This window comes from Palaemon carinicauda, chromosome 19 (genome assembly GCF_036898095.1).
Source record: "Palaemon carinicauda isolate YSFRI2023 chromosome 19, ASM3689809v2, whole genome shotgun sequence".
In the NCBI taxonomy this organism is placed as follows: domain Eukaryota; kingdom Metazoa; phylum Arthropoda; class Malacostraca; order Decapoda; family Palaemonidae; genus Palaemon; species Palaemon carinicauda.
Window position 1 is genome coordinate 89,142,181 of NC_090743.1, and position 21,002 is coordinate 89,163,182.

Genomic DNA, 21,002 nt, shown 5'->3' on the forward strand with positions numbered 1-21,002 from the left:
GAATTTACCGAAGGTACCCAGAATTTTAACTCCTGGAGCGAATATCCCTTAACATTCTAAGAAGGGATATCGCGTAAGGACGTAATGGACGTAATGGCACACCTCATAGTAATCTGCACCCCAGATAGAGTTTACGTTCGAGGAGGTGTGGCAAAAATAAAAAGGGGGGCCCTTCAAAGGCCATCCCCGTTCCCTACTACTATCGATAGTACAACAGCGCCATCCCCACAATAGTGGCCATTCCTTTATTTGTAGCGATTTCGCTCGGTGGTATTTTCCGGGATCGAATTTATTTCGATCGGTTAAAGGATTATTATTATGCTTTCTTCATCTTCTTCCGCCTTCGGAAAGTTGAGTATCGGGTCTTTACTTTGAATATGTTTCAGCTCTTGTTTCTCAATGATATTGAGCATTTATTGTGTTTCTAGAGCTAGGTCATTACTGGAGGCGCCATGGTCGCGGTCGTTCTTAGGCATGCGTTATTTAGTTAGCGGAACGACTTCCAGTTTTAAGTAGCCTTATTTAATTCTCGTAATTAATTAGCTATTTAGGCATATTCTTGTGAAGACGTGATTATATGCATAATTTTTTCTTTTTCCTCTGTCGATCGTATAGTTAGAGTTTCGGTGATTTAGGTAACCGAGAACTCGTCTAGCTTAGTTAGGCTAACCTAGACACTGTCTATACGTTCGACATTCCCCGATTACCTTTGTGTTTTGTTTTCATTCCATTAGAGACTGATACCTCCTGTAATGTTATGAAACTTCTCATATCTCTTCGGAGACTTAAAGGTAGTCCCTTTCCCTCTGAGTGTAGTCCCAGACTACAACCCTTATGGCCGTGCCTGAATATTATTCAGACATGGCTGACCTGGGGTTTGGTTTCTGCCTATCCCCTTAACCTTTGGTTGTGGATATACCAGCAGGTTTTGGGATTTGGTCAGAATCTCAGAGTATTTAGTCTTATGTCGTTGACCTTTCGACAGGGCGAGTTGGTTGAGGGATACCTTTACTCCCCTGCCGACAACGTTTTTGGTTTTGGTAGTATACCATTTCTCCTTGCGACTAAAGACTTGTCCTGGGCCACAGTTCCTTGGGCTGAAAGTAATCCCTTTTAGCCTAAGATAACGTGGCACTGGAATCCTGTTTCTCTTTGTGGGAGGAGGCGCAGTGTCGCCCCCTCCCCTTACTGTGTCGGCAGTGTCTGGGTTGGAGAACTGAGTCTCTCCTAGTACCCGGATTCTGTCGATACCTTACAGAAACAGAGTTCCTTTTATAGGTGCTAGGACTGTCAAGTTTGACAGTTCCTTTCACAATTGTTACAGGACCCTTTTGCCCTTCCCCTCACCCCTTTTTAATGGTTTATTCATTGCCTCTTAGGCTGACATCCTGCATTCTTTCCTTAACGGTAGAGTGCTGGATGCAGCCAGACTACCTCTCTCATCCGGGCTGACGGCAGGGCATACTGCCGCCTGCCAGCCTGGCCGACATTGCCGGCCTGGCCGGCAACCAAGATGGCTGCCGATAGTACTGCCGACAATCATGGACTGTCGGCAGCTGCTGACTTTGCCGGCCGGCGGTTGTCGGCATGATAGCCCTTTTTGCCGGCCTGGCCGACAACCAAGATAGCTGCCGACAGTCATGGACTGTCGGCGGCTGCCGACGTGGCCGGCGGTTGTCGGCATGATAGCCCCTTTTGCCGGCCTGGCCGGCAACCAAGATAGTTGGCGACAATCATGGACTGTCACCAGTTGCCGGCCTGGACGGCAGTGGCGCCCATGATGGCTGTGAGTGGTTAGTCCCTTCTGTCCCCGAGGTTCTCAGTCCTCCCTTGGACTCTAGCTTTGGGTGCTGTTGCCTGTATGCTGTCGGCAGGGCCGGCAACGCGGCGCGCCGACTGTATCAGTACTGTCGGCGGGTTGCTGGCAACAGTACTGTAGCTATATAGAAGCCTGAATGTTACATTCTCCCCTTCTATTAGAACCTCCTTTCGGTAAAAAGGTAGTCTATTAGACTTTTCTTCCTTAATTACTGTATATAGTTACAGTAAAGGATAGCCCTTTTTTCCATACTGTCTCTCTCTCTGTCTCGCTAGGCCTGCAAGGTATGCAGACATATCCTAGCCAGACCGGCAACATGCCGGATATACTGCTGTATAGGTAATACAGATAGCCAGTATATCTCAGTATAGAATATACTGTAGATAGAAAACTACTATATTTCTTATGCTAGTGGTTTTTTCCAATATATTTTGGATATCTAATTCGGGCAATTGCTGAGCCTAATCCTATATTGAATGAATATGATTTCTTCAATATCCTGATTAGAAATCAGTTTTAGGATTATCCTGCAATATTAAATATTTCAGGCATGAGTAATACACTCTTATCTTGTAAAGGGTACAGCCCCTTTTTCTGTGAGTCTCCCTGATCAGGAAACTCTATGATTTAATATAGTAGGAAGACTACAGCAAATGACCCGAGTAGGTTGTTCATTTATATGTCTTTTTTTTCTGTTCCATCTAGTGCTAGATGGACCCTGCTGTCATATGCTGCCTTGTAGGCAGCATAATGATAAGACTGCATGACATAGGTACAGTAGTCGATATGTTGCAATTTACATCTTTGCAATTTAGAAACTACAGTACTATGTTACAGTAGTTTTTCCCTGGGTATCCTCCAGCGAGTATTCTGCTGATACCATTTATATATTGAAGGAATAATTTCTTCAATAGTCTGATTTGATATCAGTCATCCTGACCCCACAGTATTAACAATTTTGGGATAGTGAATTGATACTTCTCTGCCCCTAAGGGTAAGTAACCCTTCTACTTGGATTTTCTCACAGAGAAAGCTCCATGTAAGTTAATACTGAGGGGAGGTAGCAGAATTTGCTCGCGGAGGTATACAGGTATGTATCTCCTACTATCCCTTTATAGCTTCTATCCTAAGCTATTCTGTTGTAGATGACATTTACATGTTGATTATAAAGTAATAATCCATTATATACTCATTTGGTTTTCCTTTCTTTACAGAAGGAACACCAGATACCTTGTACGGCAGTCCACTGCAGAGCCAAGGGTAAGGACCTTTACGGTCATAATACTTGCAGGTTATATGCCCCCTGCAATATTATTTCCGGATCCCTACATTATTGGAACCCGCAGTGTTGCAATATATGTTTGACACTGATGTCTGAAGGTTTTGATAATCCCAAGTCTACAGAGACTAAGGATGTAGCACAGTATAAATTACGTAACTGGGTGAGAGGCATCCAAAAGATCTCTCCGGGACCTTTCCTACCTAATGATTGGATGCGTAAGCTATTATTTCCAGAGTTAAGTGAGGAAATAGTAGTGCCTCAGGAGTCAACTACGTTCCCTGATGGCGAGAAAACCTTTGGGATCGAGGACAAGAAGTGCCCTAAGGTAGAAGAGAAATATGTTGTATCGGACTTTCCTCCGCCTTTGCTGGCTAAAGAGCCATCGATGTCAACATCTTCGTCTTCTACCCCTCTTTGGGATAATGTGGTACAATTATGTATCCAACTGAAGAATCAGATAGAGGGCTTTAGTAAACAAAGCAAAAAGCGGGAAGTAAAACACAAGATAGAACCTCGTAAAGCTCCTCTTGTTGCTTCCCCCGGGTCAGTTAAACGACCCATGAATCATGACCTTCCTTCATGCTCCTTAACCAATCCCTGGAGGTTTGCGGAGCTGATGTCGATTTCAAATGGCAATCTCTTCATTTCAGAGAAAATAGGTACTGTTTCCTTGGACAAAATCCAATTTTGGCCAAGCTCTGAGGGTTTCCCTAATTGTTGGGTTCGACTGAGGTTCGAACCAAAGACAAGGAAAAGAACGGAACAAAGGGAGGTCATGATTCTTGATCATGATAAGGCACAGACTATCCTTTCACATAATCTGAAGAAGGCGGGTTATTCAGAGACGACGGATTTCTCACTGAATAACATACATTCTTCCTTTCGTGCTCCTACTTTACTCTCCTTCCCCTTTATGGGGAAGGCATTTACTTCAGTTACGAAAGCTGTAGAGGCGGGTGAGTCATGTCCCACACTCGATGAGTGCAAGCCTTTGTCACCAGCTTTTCCCGGACAGGAAAAGGATTGGAAGGAAGTCCATTTGACATTTTCAGTAGGAAAATTAGACAAGGATGTCGCAAGCTGACAATTTAATGTATGTCTCCCTAAATAGTCCGATTTGCTCTTGTTTAATGAGCACGAGTCAAAGGAGAGACTGGCGACATCCCTTTCTCTACAAAACTACATAGAGTTGTGTTCAACTTATGAGAACACCCCAGACATGCTCATGGTCGTAGCCAAAATGCATATGGCTACATTGGTAAAGGACCTTTACGCCTTTGTGAAGGCTAGGAGAGCATGTAGAGAGTTTGTGTTTGCTGCTGCAACGGTGAAATACGAAACAAGGAAGCTAATATCTTCCAACATTTGGGGTAAAGACCTCTTCCCACAAGAGGTCATTAAAGAAGTAATTAAGAATGCTGCCATGGAAAACATAAGTCTTCCCCAAAAATGGGGCATTCCCTCAAAGAGAAAATCTTCTGTGGTTGTGGGTCCCCAACCTAAAAAGAAGATCGAAAATACTGGAAATATCTGGGCTGCTCAACAACAGCCCATTATTCTAGTGACCAAGATGCTACAGGCAGATGGTCAAAAGTCTAAACCTACTGGTAGTTCGAAGCATAAAGACGCTTCGGCTAGGAGGAACATTCCCTCAGGATCGCAGGACCTTCGATCCTTCAGTCCAGAGCCTATTCAAGATGAGCCATTGATGGGGAACCGAAATGTACCTACTATTATCTCCTTACCTTCTCCTACATTTCCAAACCCTCCTGGAGGAGTATACCTGAGAGCTATAGAGCATACAGGTAGTAAGAAGGCTACGGCTCATCGAGTCCCAAGGAAGGCTATTTTGTGTTCACAAGGACTCAAGAAGTCTCTGAGTCATTCTGAACCTGTTGCCACTCAACAAGTTCATAATAATCTGCAAGTTCTAAATGTTAATCCTTCTGAACATATGGACCTTGTTCCAACTAAGGGTGTTCGTAGTCTTGTCAGACCTGAAAGGTGTCCTCTGGAACCTTCCAGTCAACCACCCCCCTTCCTCCTGCCTAGGATTCATGTCATGGAGAGTAACATTCATTCTGGAACAGATACGTATCAGACTCACAGTCCTAAGTATCTTCATAGTGATGACCCGGTTCCTGGGACATCTCAGATGCAAGATATGCTTCTAGAAGTCTCGACTTTCTCTAGCTCTAGGGTTTCGATGGCTAAAAAACCATCGAAGCCCTCAGTCACATTAGCCCCCTTTTCCCTTGGGAAGTTAAAAGGAGCTCGCGAGGTCTGTCAGGAGATGCAGCTAATCGATCAGATTCCCAAAAGGCCAACAAGGAAAAGTGCTAAACTTTCCCCAGTTCGCAATAGTGACAGACCTAGTGCAAAGTGCACATCGGAAAGATGCGTTAAGAGCCTGGAGAAAACATGCATCAAACGCTTGAAGAGATAAAAAAAGACTGAGATCGGTCCCTCTTTAATCGCTTCTATAACAAAAGTTAAAACACGAAAGTCCCAGGACTCTGCTGGTCCTTTCGTGGGCGGGAAAGCACCCTCCACACTGATCAGACTCCCTACCTCTGAGCTTGTACACCGAAGCGGTATTATGACGTCACAATCGAACGTCTCGTAGAGTCTTATTTATATGTTACCATGGTAGCACTAGCTCTGTTCTAAAATCCCAGGTGTGGAATTATACAGATAGCTCTAGTGCCGGTGTACGAAGTACAGAGGGCAGTTAATGGTAACCAGTACAGGTTTTATGAAGAGCGGTTATCTTTTACCTTCTCTTCAATCTAGAGTGGTATTTCTTGACTTCATTCCTTCAAGAAAGAAATACAATTCCTGTACTTGTTCCAGGTATAATCCCATTGTCAAACTACATTCGTTTTGCTAACTATCTCTTGTAGTCATTTATTTAGAATAAATGTCTATTTGAATGTAGTGCGTCCATCTTTGCCAGACAATTGTATCTATACATGCCAGGCTTTTTATTTGCTTAGAATGCATCCTTCACATCTGTATGCATCTAAGGTTAGACATAAGAGATACTGATGTCTTTTTGACCAATTATACAACTTAAGACTATTTGTATATTCAGTGGATACTTAAGTTTGGTCATACTATTTATGTTAACCTTGAAATCCCTTTTCAACTGTCTAGATGACTCTTCCCTGTAGGAGGCAGGAAGCACTAACATTGTTTATGATTACTGATGATGACATATAACGGTATTGTCACAAGTCTCATATGGTCAGTATGACCATTGAAAATGTTGATATAAGGTTTAGGCACTGATGAAAATCCACAGATACATTAATGCTTTGGTATGCTTCCATCTGCACGACATGGCTTGAGCCCAAAAAACGGATTTTGAGCGAAACGAAAAATCTATTTTTGGGTGAGATAGCCATGTCGTCCTTATGGACCCACCCATCTCTTCTGCAGAAGAGATCTTCAGTTCCCTCCCGTAGTGCTGTATCTTTAACAGCCTATGCTCAATTCTACAAGGAATGGCCACTATTGTGGGATGGCGCTGTTGTACTATCGATAGTAGTAGGGAACGGGGATGGCCTTTGAAGGGCCCCCCTTTTTATTTTTGCTACACCTCCTCGAACGTAAACTCTATCTGGGGTGCAGATTGCTATGAGGTGTGCATTACGTCATTACGCGATATCCCTTCTTAGAATGTTAAGGGATATTCGCTCCAGGAGTTAGAATTCTGGGTACCTTCGGTAAATTCTCTGGGATATATCACTGTAGTCACATATAACCCAGGAAGCTACTAATGAAGGAACTTCCATCAGGACGACATTTCTATCTCACCCAAAAATAGATTTTTCGCTTCGCTCAAAATCCGTTATATATATATATATATATATATATATATATATATATATATATATATATATATATATATATATATATTTGTTTGTGTGTGCGTGTTTGTGTATTCAGTATTTGTAGTGGATATTTGGCACGTCAAATGATAACTGAGCATGGAATATGGCAACTCGATTTGTAATATTTCAATGCTTTCGCTAACAAAGACAGCCCTTCACTCTCTTTGATTCATCAAGGTTGGAGAAGGTTCCGCCCATTTCATAACAGTAGTAAGAAGTGTAACTCCTTGTCAGTTTTGTCATAGGAACACTAGAGACATCTGACGAAAGATTTCCCCTGGGTGTCGGCGTTCTTTTCATTTTAACTGTACCCAGTGGCAATGTTCCCACATGGGCAATATTCCCAGTGGCAATGTTCCCAGTGGCAATGTTCCGCGTACGGAAATACTCATTTTAGCCAAGTCGTTTAGAATTTCATCCATCTAAACTGACACAATAATTTTTTTAACTCTACGAATCATTTCATGAACTGAATCTATGTATGTTGCAGATAATATTTCTGGAAAAAGTCAATTCATAAGGAAATTATCCATTCCCCCCCCAAAAAAAGAAAAACGGTTTTTCAGAACGCAACATAAATTGTAATATCTGTATCCGGCATTTAGAAGAAATTATATATTTTGGAGGCATTATGTAGTCTTTACATTAATTTATTGGATATAACGTTGTTCAGAGTTCTTATCGCTATTTATTTATTTATTTATTTATTCATTTATTTATTTATTTATTTTTTGCAGTCAAAATACACATAGACTTGATTAAAAATTTCAAATAAAAGAAGTTTTGAGATTTTTTCAGTACCCAATTATCTAAAAATATATCTATTTCAATAAACCGAATTTATCAGTGAAAGGAAAACGTAAAAAAAATCCAGAATATTACTTTCTCATAATGTTCCACTTCACAGAATAAAACAAATAGAATATTTTTCCAAAAAGAATAATATCTAATAATTATCTATTTGCTGCAAATCACCTTGTCTTAATATTCTCAACTTGGCGAAATCCAGATGAAATGGCTACATTGGGTTGAATTTATGAGGCGGAGTCTTAATTCTTTCTTGTAACAAATGCAAATGTTTGGAACGACGTACTTTTCGGAGTCTTCTTTAAAAGGATTTCATAACTTCGCTCGTAACTAATAGTTTCAAACATAATTCTTGTAACAGGAGGAAACTTTCGCCAAAGAATTCCGGAAAATATCAGTAGTGTGACGGGGCGAGAGAGGAGTTGTGAACTCAAAGGCAGGATGCAATCAACTGAGTTTTATTAAGGAACACTCTTCTTTATATACAAAACCTCAAGGCAACAGGACATGACCTGTTCGAGAGACAGACAATGTTACAGAGCAAAACGGAGACATGATCATTCAGGTTCTTTTTAGTGCGAGGGAAGAGCGCAGATACAAGAATAATATATACAAAATAATTATGTACAACTGTGTGCCACACGTTTGGTACATGTCTCCCCCCCTAAAAATGACATACTGTACATGTTAAATAGGGCACCCTGATCTAGAGAGGCGAACTGTAGGCGGGTCATCTGGCAGAAGATAAGCAGGTTTTAGACGATCAATGGAGACCCAGTCTTCTTTGCCACATATGTTTAGTAGGAATGCTTTCGGACTGCGTCGGATCACAAGGAAAGGGCCCGTGTAAGGGGGTGTTAGTGGTGGCTTGCTAGTGTCGTTGCGCAGGAAGACGTGCGTTGCAGAGTGCAAGTCCGTTGGTATGTGATGCTTCGCTGGGGGCTTCTAAGTCTGGCGGCACGGAGTAAATTTTCCCACGACGTGACGTATGCGCTGAAAATCGTCGGAGTAGGTTGTAGAAGGAAAAAATTCAGCAGGGACGACCAACGGGTCGCCATACATCATTTCAGCTGCCAAGACGTCGAGGGCGTCTTTATGAGTGGTCCTTAGTCCCAGTAGGACCCAGGGAAGTTGAGTAAACCAGTTGCAATCCTTGCAGCGGGACATCAAAGTTGCTTTGAGGGTGCGATGAAAACGTTTAACCCTTCCATTGGCAGCGGGGTTGTAGGCCGTTGTCTGATGTAGGGTGATGCCCAGGAGATTCGCTAATGACGTCCAAAATTGAGAGGTGAAAGTGGTTCCCCTGTCAGAAGTAATATGCTCAGGGATACCGAATCTTGAAATCCATCCAAAGAGTAAGGCAGATGTAAATGAGGCGGACGTTGCAGTTTCCATGGGAATGGCTTCAGGCCAACGAGTGAAGCGATCGATGACGGTAAACAGGTAACAATGTCCTTGTGATGTGGGTAGGGGGCCTACACCGTCGACGTGAATGTGTACGAAACGACGCTGAGGTTGAGGAAAGGTGCCCACTCCTGAATCCGTGTGTCGATGTACTTTGGAAGTTTGGCAAGAAGTACAGGCGCGGACCCAATCCTTAGCATCCTTAGAAATGCCGTGCCAAATGAACTTTGCCTTCAGCAGCTGTGCAGTAGAACGGCACGAGGGATGTGAAAGGCCGTGAATGAAATCAAACACATGTCGGCGCATGGGAGCAGGAATCCAAGGTCGCGGTCTACCAGTACTGACGTCACAGAGGAGGGTGGTGTTGGAGTCTTCGAGGGGAAAATCTTCCCAACGGAGGGACGTGCAGGATGTCCTACAAGCTTGATACTCTGTATCCTGTTGTTGGGCTTCAGCCAGGGCGTTGTAATCCAATCCCAGTTGAACGGCAGCCAACGTGTTTCTTGACAGGGCATCGGCAACGTGATTCATTTTCCCAGGAACGTATTGGAGAGTGCAATTGTATTCAGCCACGGCGCAGAGATGTCGGCGTTGACGGGCGGACCAGGCGTCAGACTGTCGAGTGAAGGAGTGCACCAGAGGCATGTGGTCTGTGCGAATGATGAAGGGCGTACCTTCTAAGAAATGGCGAAAGTGACGGACAGCCAAGTGCACCGCCAGCAATTCTTGATCGAAGGTAGAATATCCCGATTCTGCCTTGGACAGTTTTCTGCTGAAGAAGGCCAATGGGCGGGGCGAGCCTTTGACCACCTGCTCGAGTACTGCACCAATAGCGACGTCGCTGGCATCGGTGGAGAGAAGGAGAGGGGCGTGTGGGATAGGAAAAGGGAGAGCTGCAGCAGTTGATAGGGCCTTCTTTGCATTGCAGAAGGCTGCTTCTTGAAGGGGACCCCACTTCAGGTCCTTTGGCTTGCCCTTGAGGGAGGCGTAGAGGGGAGCAAGAGTGGCGGCAATGGCTGGCAGAAAACGGTGATAATAGTAGGTCATGCCCAAGAATTCCTGCAGAGCTTTGACGGTCGAGGGCGCGGGGAAGTTCTGAACGGCTGCTACCTTCTCAGGGAGGGGATGGACTCCTTCAGGAGTGATACGGTGCCCTAAGAACGACACTTCGTTGGCGCCAAAGGTACACTTGTCGTACCGGACTACAAGGCCTTTTTGTTGCAGGCGGTCGAGCACGATGCGTAGGTGACGGAGGTGTTCCTCTTTTGAGAAGGAGAACACAAGTATGTCGTCCACATAACATACACAGAAAGGGAGGTCCCCTAAGATGCCATCCATGAGACGTTGAAACGTTGCCCCAGCATTACGAAGGCCAAAACAGGAGTAATTGAAGGTGTATGTACCAAACGGAGTGGTGATGGCGGTCTTGGGAATGTCTTCTGGGTTCATAGGCACCTGATAATACCCCTTCAGGAGGTCAAGCGTAGAGAAAACCTTTGCTTTGTGCAGGTAGGAGGTCACATCGGCAATGTTTGGGAGCGGGTAGTGATCCGGTTCTGTTTGCATGTTCAGGCGCCTGTAATCCCCGCACGGACGGAGGGAGCCGTCTTTCTTCAGAACGATGTGTAAGGGTGACGACCATGGGCTGGAGGCCTTTTGGCAAAGGCCCATTCTCTCCATTTCGGTGAATGTCTGTTTGGCGGCTGCCAATCGTTCCGGTGCCAGATGTCTGAATTTTGCGAAGACTGGGGGTCCCGTCGTCTTGATATGGTGATAAATACCGTGCTTGGCAGGAACCGTGGGTGTTTGGCGAAGTTCTGGACGGAAAACTTCCGGGTACGACGTGAGGAGGTGGGCGTAGGCATCAGTGGGAGCGCTGATGTGGAGAGCGAGGTTAGAGGGGGCGGGTTGAAGAGGTGTCAACAAGTACAAGTCTGCATTGACCAATCGTCGGTGGGCGACATCGACCAGAAGGGGGAAATGAGAGAGGAAATCCGCACCGAGGATTGGCATTGTGACGTCAGCAACGAAAAACTTCCAATTGAATTTACCGTTTCCGAACGATAATGTGAGGTTCTCGTAACTGTAGGTGGGTATCGCAGATCCGTTGGCAGCTATCAAGCGGACGTTGGCAGATGTAGACAGACTACGTCGTGCCTTGAAGAGTTTCCTTGGCAAAAGAGAACGACAAGCACCCGTGTCTACCAAAAATCGCACGCCCGTTCCTGCATCCTGTAAAAAGAAAAGATTAGAAACATGGGAGGCCACCGCCACAAGCGATGGCCTACTTACACGTTTTTGGCCACTGACAATCCTTGGCACATTTCTTCGCGGTTGCCCCGAATCTGAAGTGGTAGTAGCAAAACTGCGGCGGATGGGAGGTAGTAAGTGGCTGTAGAAGTCGTTCGTTGGGGCGCGAGCGATTGGTGGGTGGTGGGCGGCTTTGTCGCTGCTTCGGCACATCACAGGGTAGGCGTGTATGTCCTACGGCATTCATGTCAGCTTCGGTTGACGTTGAATAGGCATCCTCGTCGTCAGGGGTGGAGGCGTTGATGGAGGTCTTGAAGTGGCTGTCCATAAGGGCGTCGGCTTTGGTCATCAAGTCCTTTATGGGTAAACTATCGACATCGGGTATGGCAGCGCGTACAGGTTCAGGTAAACGGCGTATCCAAAGGGCACGGAGTAGGTTCACCTCACGAGGAGAGCCGTCTGCGGCAGGTTGAAAGCGAGCGATACTGGTCATTTCCCTGAGGGCAAGCTAAGCCCTTTGGTCCCCCAACGGTTGTTGTGAGAGCTGAAAAAGCTTTGCTATACGGGCGGCTGGTGACGGCGAGTACTGCTGCAGAAGGTATGTTTTGAGGGCTTCATACGCAATTGGGGTGTCTCCTTGTTCACAAAGCCAGTCGGATATTTCTGGGAAGGTGTCCTCGGGTATCACCGCGAGAACATAATCCGCTTTGGTGGTTGAGCGAGTCTCTGCCCTGATACGAAACTGGACTTCTGAGCGCTGAAACCAAGCAAACGCTTCTCCGGTGGCAAACGGTGAAAGTTTCAATGGGGCGGCGCCAACTGCTGTGGTAGAGTCTGTCTCCGTCATAGTACCAATGATGGAGGGGCGAGGGAGGTGGGGGTGGAAGGCAGTGGGAGCGAGTCGACTTCCGGGGTCACCAATATGACGGGCCGAGAGAGGAGTTGTGAACTCAAAGGCAGGATGCAATCAACTGAGTTTTATTAAGGAACACTCTTCTTTATATACAAAACCTCAAGGCGACAGGACATGACCTGTTCGAGAGACAGACAATGTTACAGAGCAAAACGGAGACATGATCATTCAGGTTCTTTTTAGTGCGAGGGAAAAGCGCAGATACAAGCATAATATATACAAAATAATTATGTACAACGGATGGTACAGTAGTCTTGCCAAAGGGATGTAGTAGAGAACCAGCAAATGAAGATTTTCTCTCTCTCTCTCTCTCTCTCTCTGTATATATATATATATATATATATACACACACACATATATATATATATATATATATGTAGAGAGAGAGAGAGAGAGAGAGAGAGCCCCTCTCTCTCTCTCTCTCTCTCTCTCTCTCTGTGTATATATATATATATATATATAAATATATATATATATATATATATATATATTTATATATATACATATATATATATATATATATATTTATATATATGTACACTATATATATATATATATATATATGTCTGTATGTATGTGTGTATGCATAAAAGTCACAGGGAATCCTTATGCTCAGATGCAAAAGAACCACAGGGAAAATTAAAATATGAAATATAAGATTAAGTCCTGACTAGTTTCGTGATACTTCTTCAGAGGACTGATTTACTGAACAAGGTTTCTTTAAACTTTATAGGAACAGTAAACGAACATACATATAGAGACATATTGAACAATGATGCTCCCATACCAGCTACCTGTACTGTCATATGGTGTTTCCTGAGCAGAGATCAAACCGCATTAGACACCTTCCAGGAAGGGTCATACTTAGTGGCTGAATATAGGCTGATGAGAGGATTTCCAGAGTCAATGGCTCTTCTGAAGGTTAAGGTGGATATCTCCTTTCCTAAGCATAGGTGGGTCATATATATATATATATATATATGTATATATATACATATATATATATATATATATGTATATATATATATATATATATATATTTATATATATATATATATACATATTTATATATATACATATATATATATATATATACATATATATATATATATACATATATATATATATATATATATATGTATATATATATCTATCTATATATATATATATATATAGATATATATATATATATATATATATATATCTATATATATATATATATATATATACATTATATATATTTCATCTCAATTCACTTCAGTAACTTCCTGTTCGGCTTTCTGGAAGTGTTGGGGCATGTTCTAGCAGCATCAAGGTTGCAAAGTTGGCATTATGGAAGTAAGGTACTATTGCCGCTTGCAAGACAACTCTCTCAGCTATTTCCGCCCACCTCCTCAAACGACATTAAAAAAAAGATTAAATTCGAGAACTTTCCTGCAACTTCCAACCACGTGGAAACATGAAGTAATCCCTAGCGTGTGTGTCATACAGCAAACCCTTTAACAATATTACAAAAGACATCGTATCAAAACTAAGTGAAATGAAAATTTAATTTTTTAAAGAAACGTAAATTTACATATACGGAAATGAATGGAAATACAACTACAGGAATGACGAAAGTCTTATATAATTTGAATACAATGCCTAATCCTACTTGAGTGGAATTCACATTACGTGAATGAAATAATCTACACTTATGTCCGAACAGCTTTGTAAAATACTTGTTGAACAATACACTGTAAGAATGCTCTATATCTATATCTTGGAGAACTTTATATTATAATAATTCACATAAATAAAACGACAGTAGGAAATGTAAAATGCCACTCTCTACGAAAAGAAAACAATTTAATCAGATCTTCCAACCAATATTCACTTATGGATTAAATTTTTTTTAGCCTTAATAAAAACTCAAAACACAACCTAGTTAAAATTCAAAGAGCTGTAGAGAAAATAATTATTAGATTAACACTACAAGAAAGAGAAAGGTTTCCATGAGTACGAGGTCAAATTAAATAGGGGATATTTTGACTGCAAATAAGAAAAGGAACTGGGACTGGTCAGGACATATAATAATGACAGATAATAGATGTACCAGGAAAAAAACATAGCGAGTCCTTAGATAATGCAAAAGAGTTATCAAAATTTGTTGATTTATATATGTATACATATATATATATATATGTATATATATATATATATATATATATATATATATATAAATATTATGAAAAAATAATGCATCATGAGAAAAAAAAATTATTATAGTGAATGTGGTTTGGAATTAACATTTTCATATTTAGGGACATGGAAAGGCTGCTTATCCATCGACGTAACTAATATTACGATATTTTCAATATATATTTTTCTATACATTTATTTTCTATAATACAGCAACAAACAAACAAAAACCACATATTATTTCCTATTTCAGAGAAAATAGAAATTCAAAATTAGTTAAAAATTTTCCTTCACCCCACAGAATGTATTCTTGGTGTTTTGGACAGATCCGTTTCAATACGTATTCTTTATCAAAATAATTTGTTTTATTTCGATTTAATGAATAACTTCCACCATTCAAGTTTAATTTAAACTTGCAAATTCTTTCTAATATCTAGCTATAAAGCATTCTCGAAACATGATATAATGACTTGTAAATATACAAAGAGCATTAAATGTATATAAAATAAATGTGCTCAAATTACTAGTATGATGGTAAAGGGGGAACTAAAATGCGTTGCTTTAAGAAGTTTTTAGCAATTTTTCTGTGCTAAGATGTTATTTGTATCAGCTGTTTGCAAGTTATGACATTGATATTAGAAATCTAAATCAGGTGAAGAATTACCACTAATGTATTTCAGTATATTTTTTAATAATTTAAATAAAATATAAATTGTTTTGAATATTAAGGACCTTACAATGGCGTCCAGAAAGTATGATATTCTTTCGTGCTCAAAAACTTTGGTTTCTAATATGAGACACTCATCTGGGCTCCTTAAAACTAGTTTTAAGAGGTCAATATTGTTGAAACGCAGTCATCCCTAGGCCAGGGGGAATAGCGGTGTATATTAGGACAGAGTACTGTGCACCTCATAAGTCCTGCTATGAATGTGGATGTCATGAGATTCCAGTAATAAAAGTTGTGGCAGGCATAACAACTTTTATTTGTGTTAGATCTACCGGAATCCATACATGGATGATTCTATCATTGATAGTCTTCTTATCATTATGGCTATGATACAAGAAGATGGTGGAAAGGCATCTTTTGTTTTTGTTGGTGATATCAATGCTCACCAAAGGAAGTGGTTAAATTTTGTTTCTCTTACTGATTGCCATGGCCTAAGAGCTTACGGATTTGCCTCATAATCAGACTATGAGCAAATCATAAGTGAAGCTACTCAAAGGTCTGGTAACTGCTTGGACCTCATATTACACCATATTACAAAAGTAAAGTTGTAATTACTTTATAAAATCAACTTAGCTGGTTTCGTTAAGAAAGCTTGCTTCATTTATTTAACTATCTGTAATATCATAGTTACTTCAAAGACTTTAAAAAACAAACAAAATAAAAATAAAAATTATTCTCTAATCAAACAAAATCCGTTATTGGAAAATACTTTTACTCTATGTAGCTTAATAGTATTTGAAAATTATTAAAGCTTGAAAAGTAGATTCTTTCTACTGCTTTTTCAAGTAATTGCCCTAGCGATAGAATTTTCATTATCTTTCATATTTCACAAATTAAAAAAAAGAAAAGATTGAATCTTTAGGGGTAAAATGAAACCGAATTGCTTGTTAATAAGAATGTATATGCGAATAGGATGTAGTTTGAAGTAGGAGAAATGACCAGACTCATGTTCTTTTTACTACTGGAAGTAAGAAAAGATTGCCTAGAAGAAGTGGCTGTAAAAATGATTAGGCCTGGTTTTGGGCCAATAAAAAGGGACGAGTTGCTGGAGATATCATATATTTCATGATAGGTTTTTATAGGCATAAAGGGATGGGGGTCCCATCCCATTATGCCTATAAAAACCCATCATGGGGCGAGTATAAAAGGGGAATACAACTCTTCATGATGCTTTGCATAGTGTATAGAGAGAGAATTTTTGTTTACTAGTAGTCGTTGAGTTGTTGGATCTCTATATTGTAGTACATGGGAGGTGGTGGTTCACAAGACGAGTACAGAAAAATGTCCTTACATTTTGAATGATTTAAATATATACAAAATGCTCAATAAAACTCATTTATCTCAGAATGAGAATGAAAATCAGTATATGTTATATATAGGATTCAAAGAATGTGAGACATAAGAGGGAAGTATTGTTATTGGGTACATGAGACTAGTAGGCGAAATGTCATATACTGTAATCATATACGCAGCTCCACATCCAATTAAAAGAAAATGGAAGAAGCTCTTATTTGGTTATACAAATTTTATGAGATTAAGTAAACGAAAAAGATAGAAGAAAAATAGAAAACATATTGTGTGTACATGTGAGTAGGTACTCAATATTATTAATTGATCGGTAAAATCTCTTCCTTTTCAAGGGGATGGATGAAAAAAATTGATTTCTTTTACAATGCTTTCCAATACCTTGAAACCTATAACATCTCTTTCTTTTACAACATATTTACTCAATAAGCAAAAGAAAAAAAAAAAGAAATCCAAGACAGCATAAGTAGTATGATAAAGTTGTGATTTCATATTAGAAAAATTCTTCTCCACTGCCTCATTTCTCGGCTGCCCAATCTTTCTTATGCAAAATGAATAAAAACAGATAAATAAAACTCTCTCTCTCTCTCTCTCTCTCTCTCTCTCCCTCTCTCTCTCTCTCTCTCTCTCTCTCTCTCACAATATATATATATATGTATATATATATATATATATATATAAATATATATATATGTATATATATATATATATATAAATATATATATATATATATATATATACATATATATATATATATATATATATGTATATATATATATATATATATATATATATATTTATATATATATATATATATATATATGTATATATATGTATATATATTGTATATACTGTATATACATATATAAGAATTCCTGAACAAATTCGAATGTACTTGAGAGAGAGAGAGAGAGAGAGAGAGAGAGAGAGAGAGAGAGAGAGATAGGTGAAGAAACTTGATAAAGCCGCTTCGCTGAGTGAAGATCACAATATTATCAGTCGTAAACCCTCCTCGGCATGAAGTTTCAACCGTCGTTCCGACCAAGTATCAAGTATTCCCCGAACCATGGAAACCAGTTCAGTAATAACTACGTGAACAAGTTCAACAGTTACAACGAAAGCAGCACTAGTACTGTCCCGAACAGAATGCGATAGTACCACAGCAACAAACGTCGAATTGTCCTCCTTCAAGTATCCTGAAAGACGTGCAGAAGGTTGATATTTTAAGTGTGGCAAGAGAGGCCATATCAGGAAGGAATGTTGGTCAAACCAACGGGAAGCAGTCGCCCAAATGACTAAAGATAATTCGACGTCACAGAATCCAAAGACAAAGAAGCTATCGGGAAAGGAAGGAAAGGAAAATACACCAGCCAATGCTTACTCGACTGACAAGACGAACCCAAACAGAATGATTGCCTTGAAACTATATAGTTATTAAGGTATGTTTGCAGCAATAGACGGGAGTGAGCAAACCCAGGTCAAGATTTTGCGCGACACAGGTTGTAATCATAGTGTGGTGGTACGAGGAGTACACCCGTTGGTGGAACAGTCTCTCACAGAGAACTCTGTCATTTTGAAGGGAATAGGAGGTGAGGAGGTCACCCCGATTTGCCGTTTAAAACTGTCATGCGAGTTGGTGACGTGTAATTTTGACTTTGAGGTGAAGGATTCATTGTGTGTCGAAGAAGTAGGCGTCCTGCTGGGTAATAAGGTTGGTGGAGCGCCGTTCGTGCCTGTTCCCATTGTAACGGAGAAACCTTTGAAGTATAGTTCTACAACTGAACTCGAGAAGGACTGCCCATAGCAGTTTCCTAGTTGTGTTACGACTGGGAGTATAAAGAGAAAAGTGGTTCATGAAAAAGAAGAAAAAGAAATCGAAGTAGCAATGAACTTGGAGGATTTGTTTTCCGAATAAGATGTTTCCCTTGACCGTACGCAAGAAGAGAACTCCCGAATAGTCATGAGCGATGAAGAACGACACACAAGCGAACAAGAGGGCAGAGATAAATGGACTAAAAAAAAAATAGAAAATTCAACATTAAAAGTAGGACAAGTGATTAGGAAATGGCTGATTGGATTGCAACGGAAGGATGCAACGTTAACAATTATTGTACCGTGTGGTGGAAAAGACGGAGGCACAGCAGTCTCCAACCTGTTATTATCTTAAGGATTGGTTGCTTATGAGGAAGCATAGACCTGTCGATATCCCTGGGAATGCTGAATGGGGGATATATCGGCAGATTTTAATTCCCGCACCATTGAGAAGACAGGTGTTCGCCATCGCGCACAATATGGGACATATGGGGATAAAGAAGACGACGGAGAAGATAATGAAACACTTTACTGGCCTGGCATGCATAAGGACGTGAACCAGTTTTGCCGTGCATGTCATGTATGTCAGATGGCTGAAAAGCCAAACCAGTATATTAAGAAAGCTCCCTTGCACCCGATAGAAGTGCGAGAAGAACCCTAAACCATGGTAGTGATTGACATTGTACGACCTTTACCAAGGACGAAAAAAGGTCACAAATATATGTTAACCTTGATTTGTCCAGTAATGTGATACCCAGAAGCCATACCCGTCAGGAACATCAGTGCCAAAATAATCTCCGAGAAGTTACTAGACTTTTTTACTAAGTTTGGTATACCAGAAATCGTTCAAAGTGACCTCGGAACAAATTTCACATCAAAATTATTTCTTGGATGTAAAACAACAACTATCAATTGCTTATTATCCCGAGACCCAAGGTGCATTAGAGAGATTTCATCAAACTTTAAAAAGTATGTTAACGAAATTTTGCAATGAAATGGGGAATGAATGGATCATCTAACTCCGGTTAATGTTATTCAATGTACGTAATGCTTTTCAAGAAAGCATGGGATCTAGCGTGAATGAAATGGTATTTGGACGAGAAGTACGAGGACCGATTAAAAGGTCAGCAGGAAAATGGAAGGACCGAGAGGAAACGGGTGGAGAATATGTCAAGAATTTGAGGAAAAGAATCGGCGAGATAAGGAAATTTTCTCTAGAAAACCTTAAGATGAGTCAAGGAAACATGAAGAAAAGGTTCGATATGAAAAGTAAGGACAGCCAGTTTTTGATACGACAAAAGGTATTAGCTTTCCTACCGATAGGAAGATTCCCACTTACCAACAAATTTTCAAGGACCATTCAAGATTCTGGAGAAGATCAGTGACTTGACCTACGTTTTAGAAACCCCAGGAGGAAGGAAAAGTCAAAGGAAAGTACACGTCATCCTACTGAAACCCTACTTGAGCGAAAACGAGACCGAAGCTTCACAAGTATGTATGGCGCAAACCATACCATTCACGAAAGAAGATGACGGATATGAGGTAGGGCAGTAAGCAAAGTGAATAATTTGTCTATCTTTTGAAATTTGTGAGAGAAATAACTCATTTGGACCAGGAACAGCAAGAGGAATAGAGTCGATTAATTAGAAGTTTCCCTGAAATATTCTTGGACGTCCCGAAAAGAACCAACCTGATGAAGCATGATACACCTCGAAACAACGGAAAGACCATTTAAACAACATGCCTATCAACTGTTGCCGTATCACCGAGAAGTCAAGAGAAAAGAAGTGTACTACTTGTTACAAAAGAGATTAGTCAAACAAAGTTCTAGCCCTTGTAGTCCTCCATGCTTGCCTGTGAAAAAAAACAGACGGATCGTTTAGGATGAGTACGGACTACCGAAAGTTAAACTCAATCAGTGTGGCCGATAATTATCCTATAACCCCGTTAGGGTTATATCAATACACCGTCATGCCTTTTGGTCTAAGGAACGCCTTCGCTACTTTTCAACATGTGATGGATAACCTTCTAGGATCAATAGAAGGAGTAGGCGTATATTTCGACGATATTGAGATATATTCATCAACCTGGGAAGAACATCTCTGAATCCAGAAGAAGGTATTTAAAAAGCTGGGAGGAGCATACCTGATGATTAACATGTACAAGAGCAAATTTTGAAAGGCAGCAGTTCGGTACTTGGGATTTGAAGGAAGAAGAGGACGAATAGCTACTAACAGCTTGGGAATTAAGAAAGCACCCCGTCCCACAACGAGGAAGCAATTACAACGCTTTTTAGTGATGGTAAGATTCTACCTACGTTTTTGCCCGAACTTTTTGGCTGTAGTTGCTCCATTGACAGGTTTGACTAGCTCCAAGAAAAAAATTGTATCAACCAGCGAGTGTCAGGAATCCTTTTACTGGATAAAGGCTATATTAACTTCAAATATCAGACTGTGAGCCCCTAATTTCAATAAAAAACTCCTTATCCAAGTTGATGCATCAGATAACGGGTTTGGAGCTGTCTTATTGCAAGAAGACGAGGATGGAATTCTTCATCCTGTTTGTTTAATGTCGTTGAAGCTAAAGAAACATCAGCGAGCCTACTC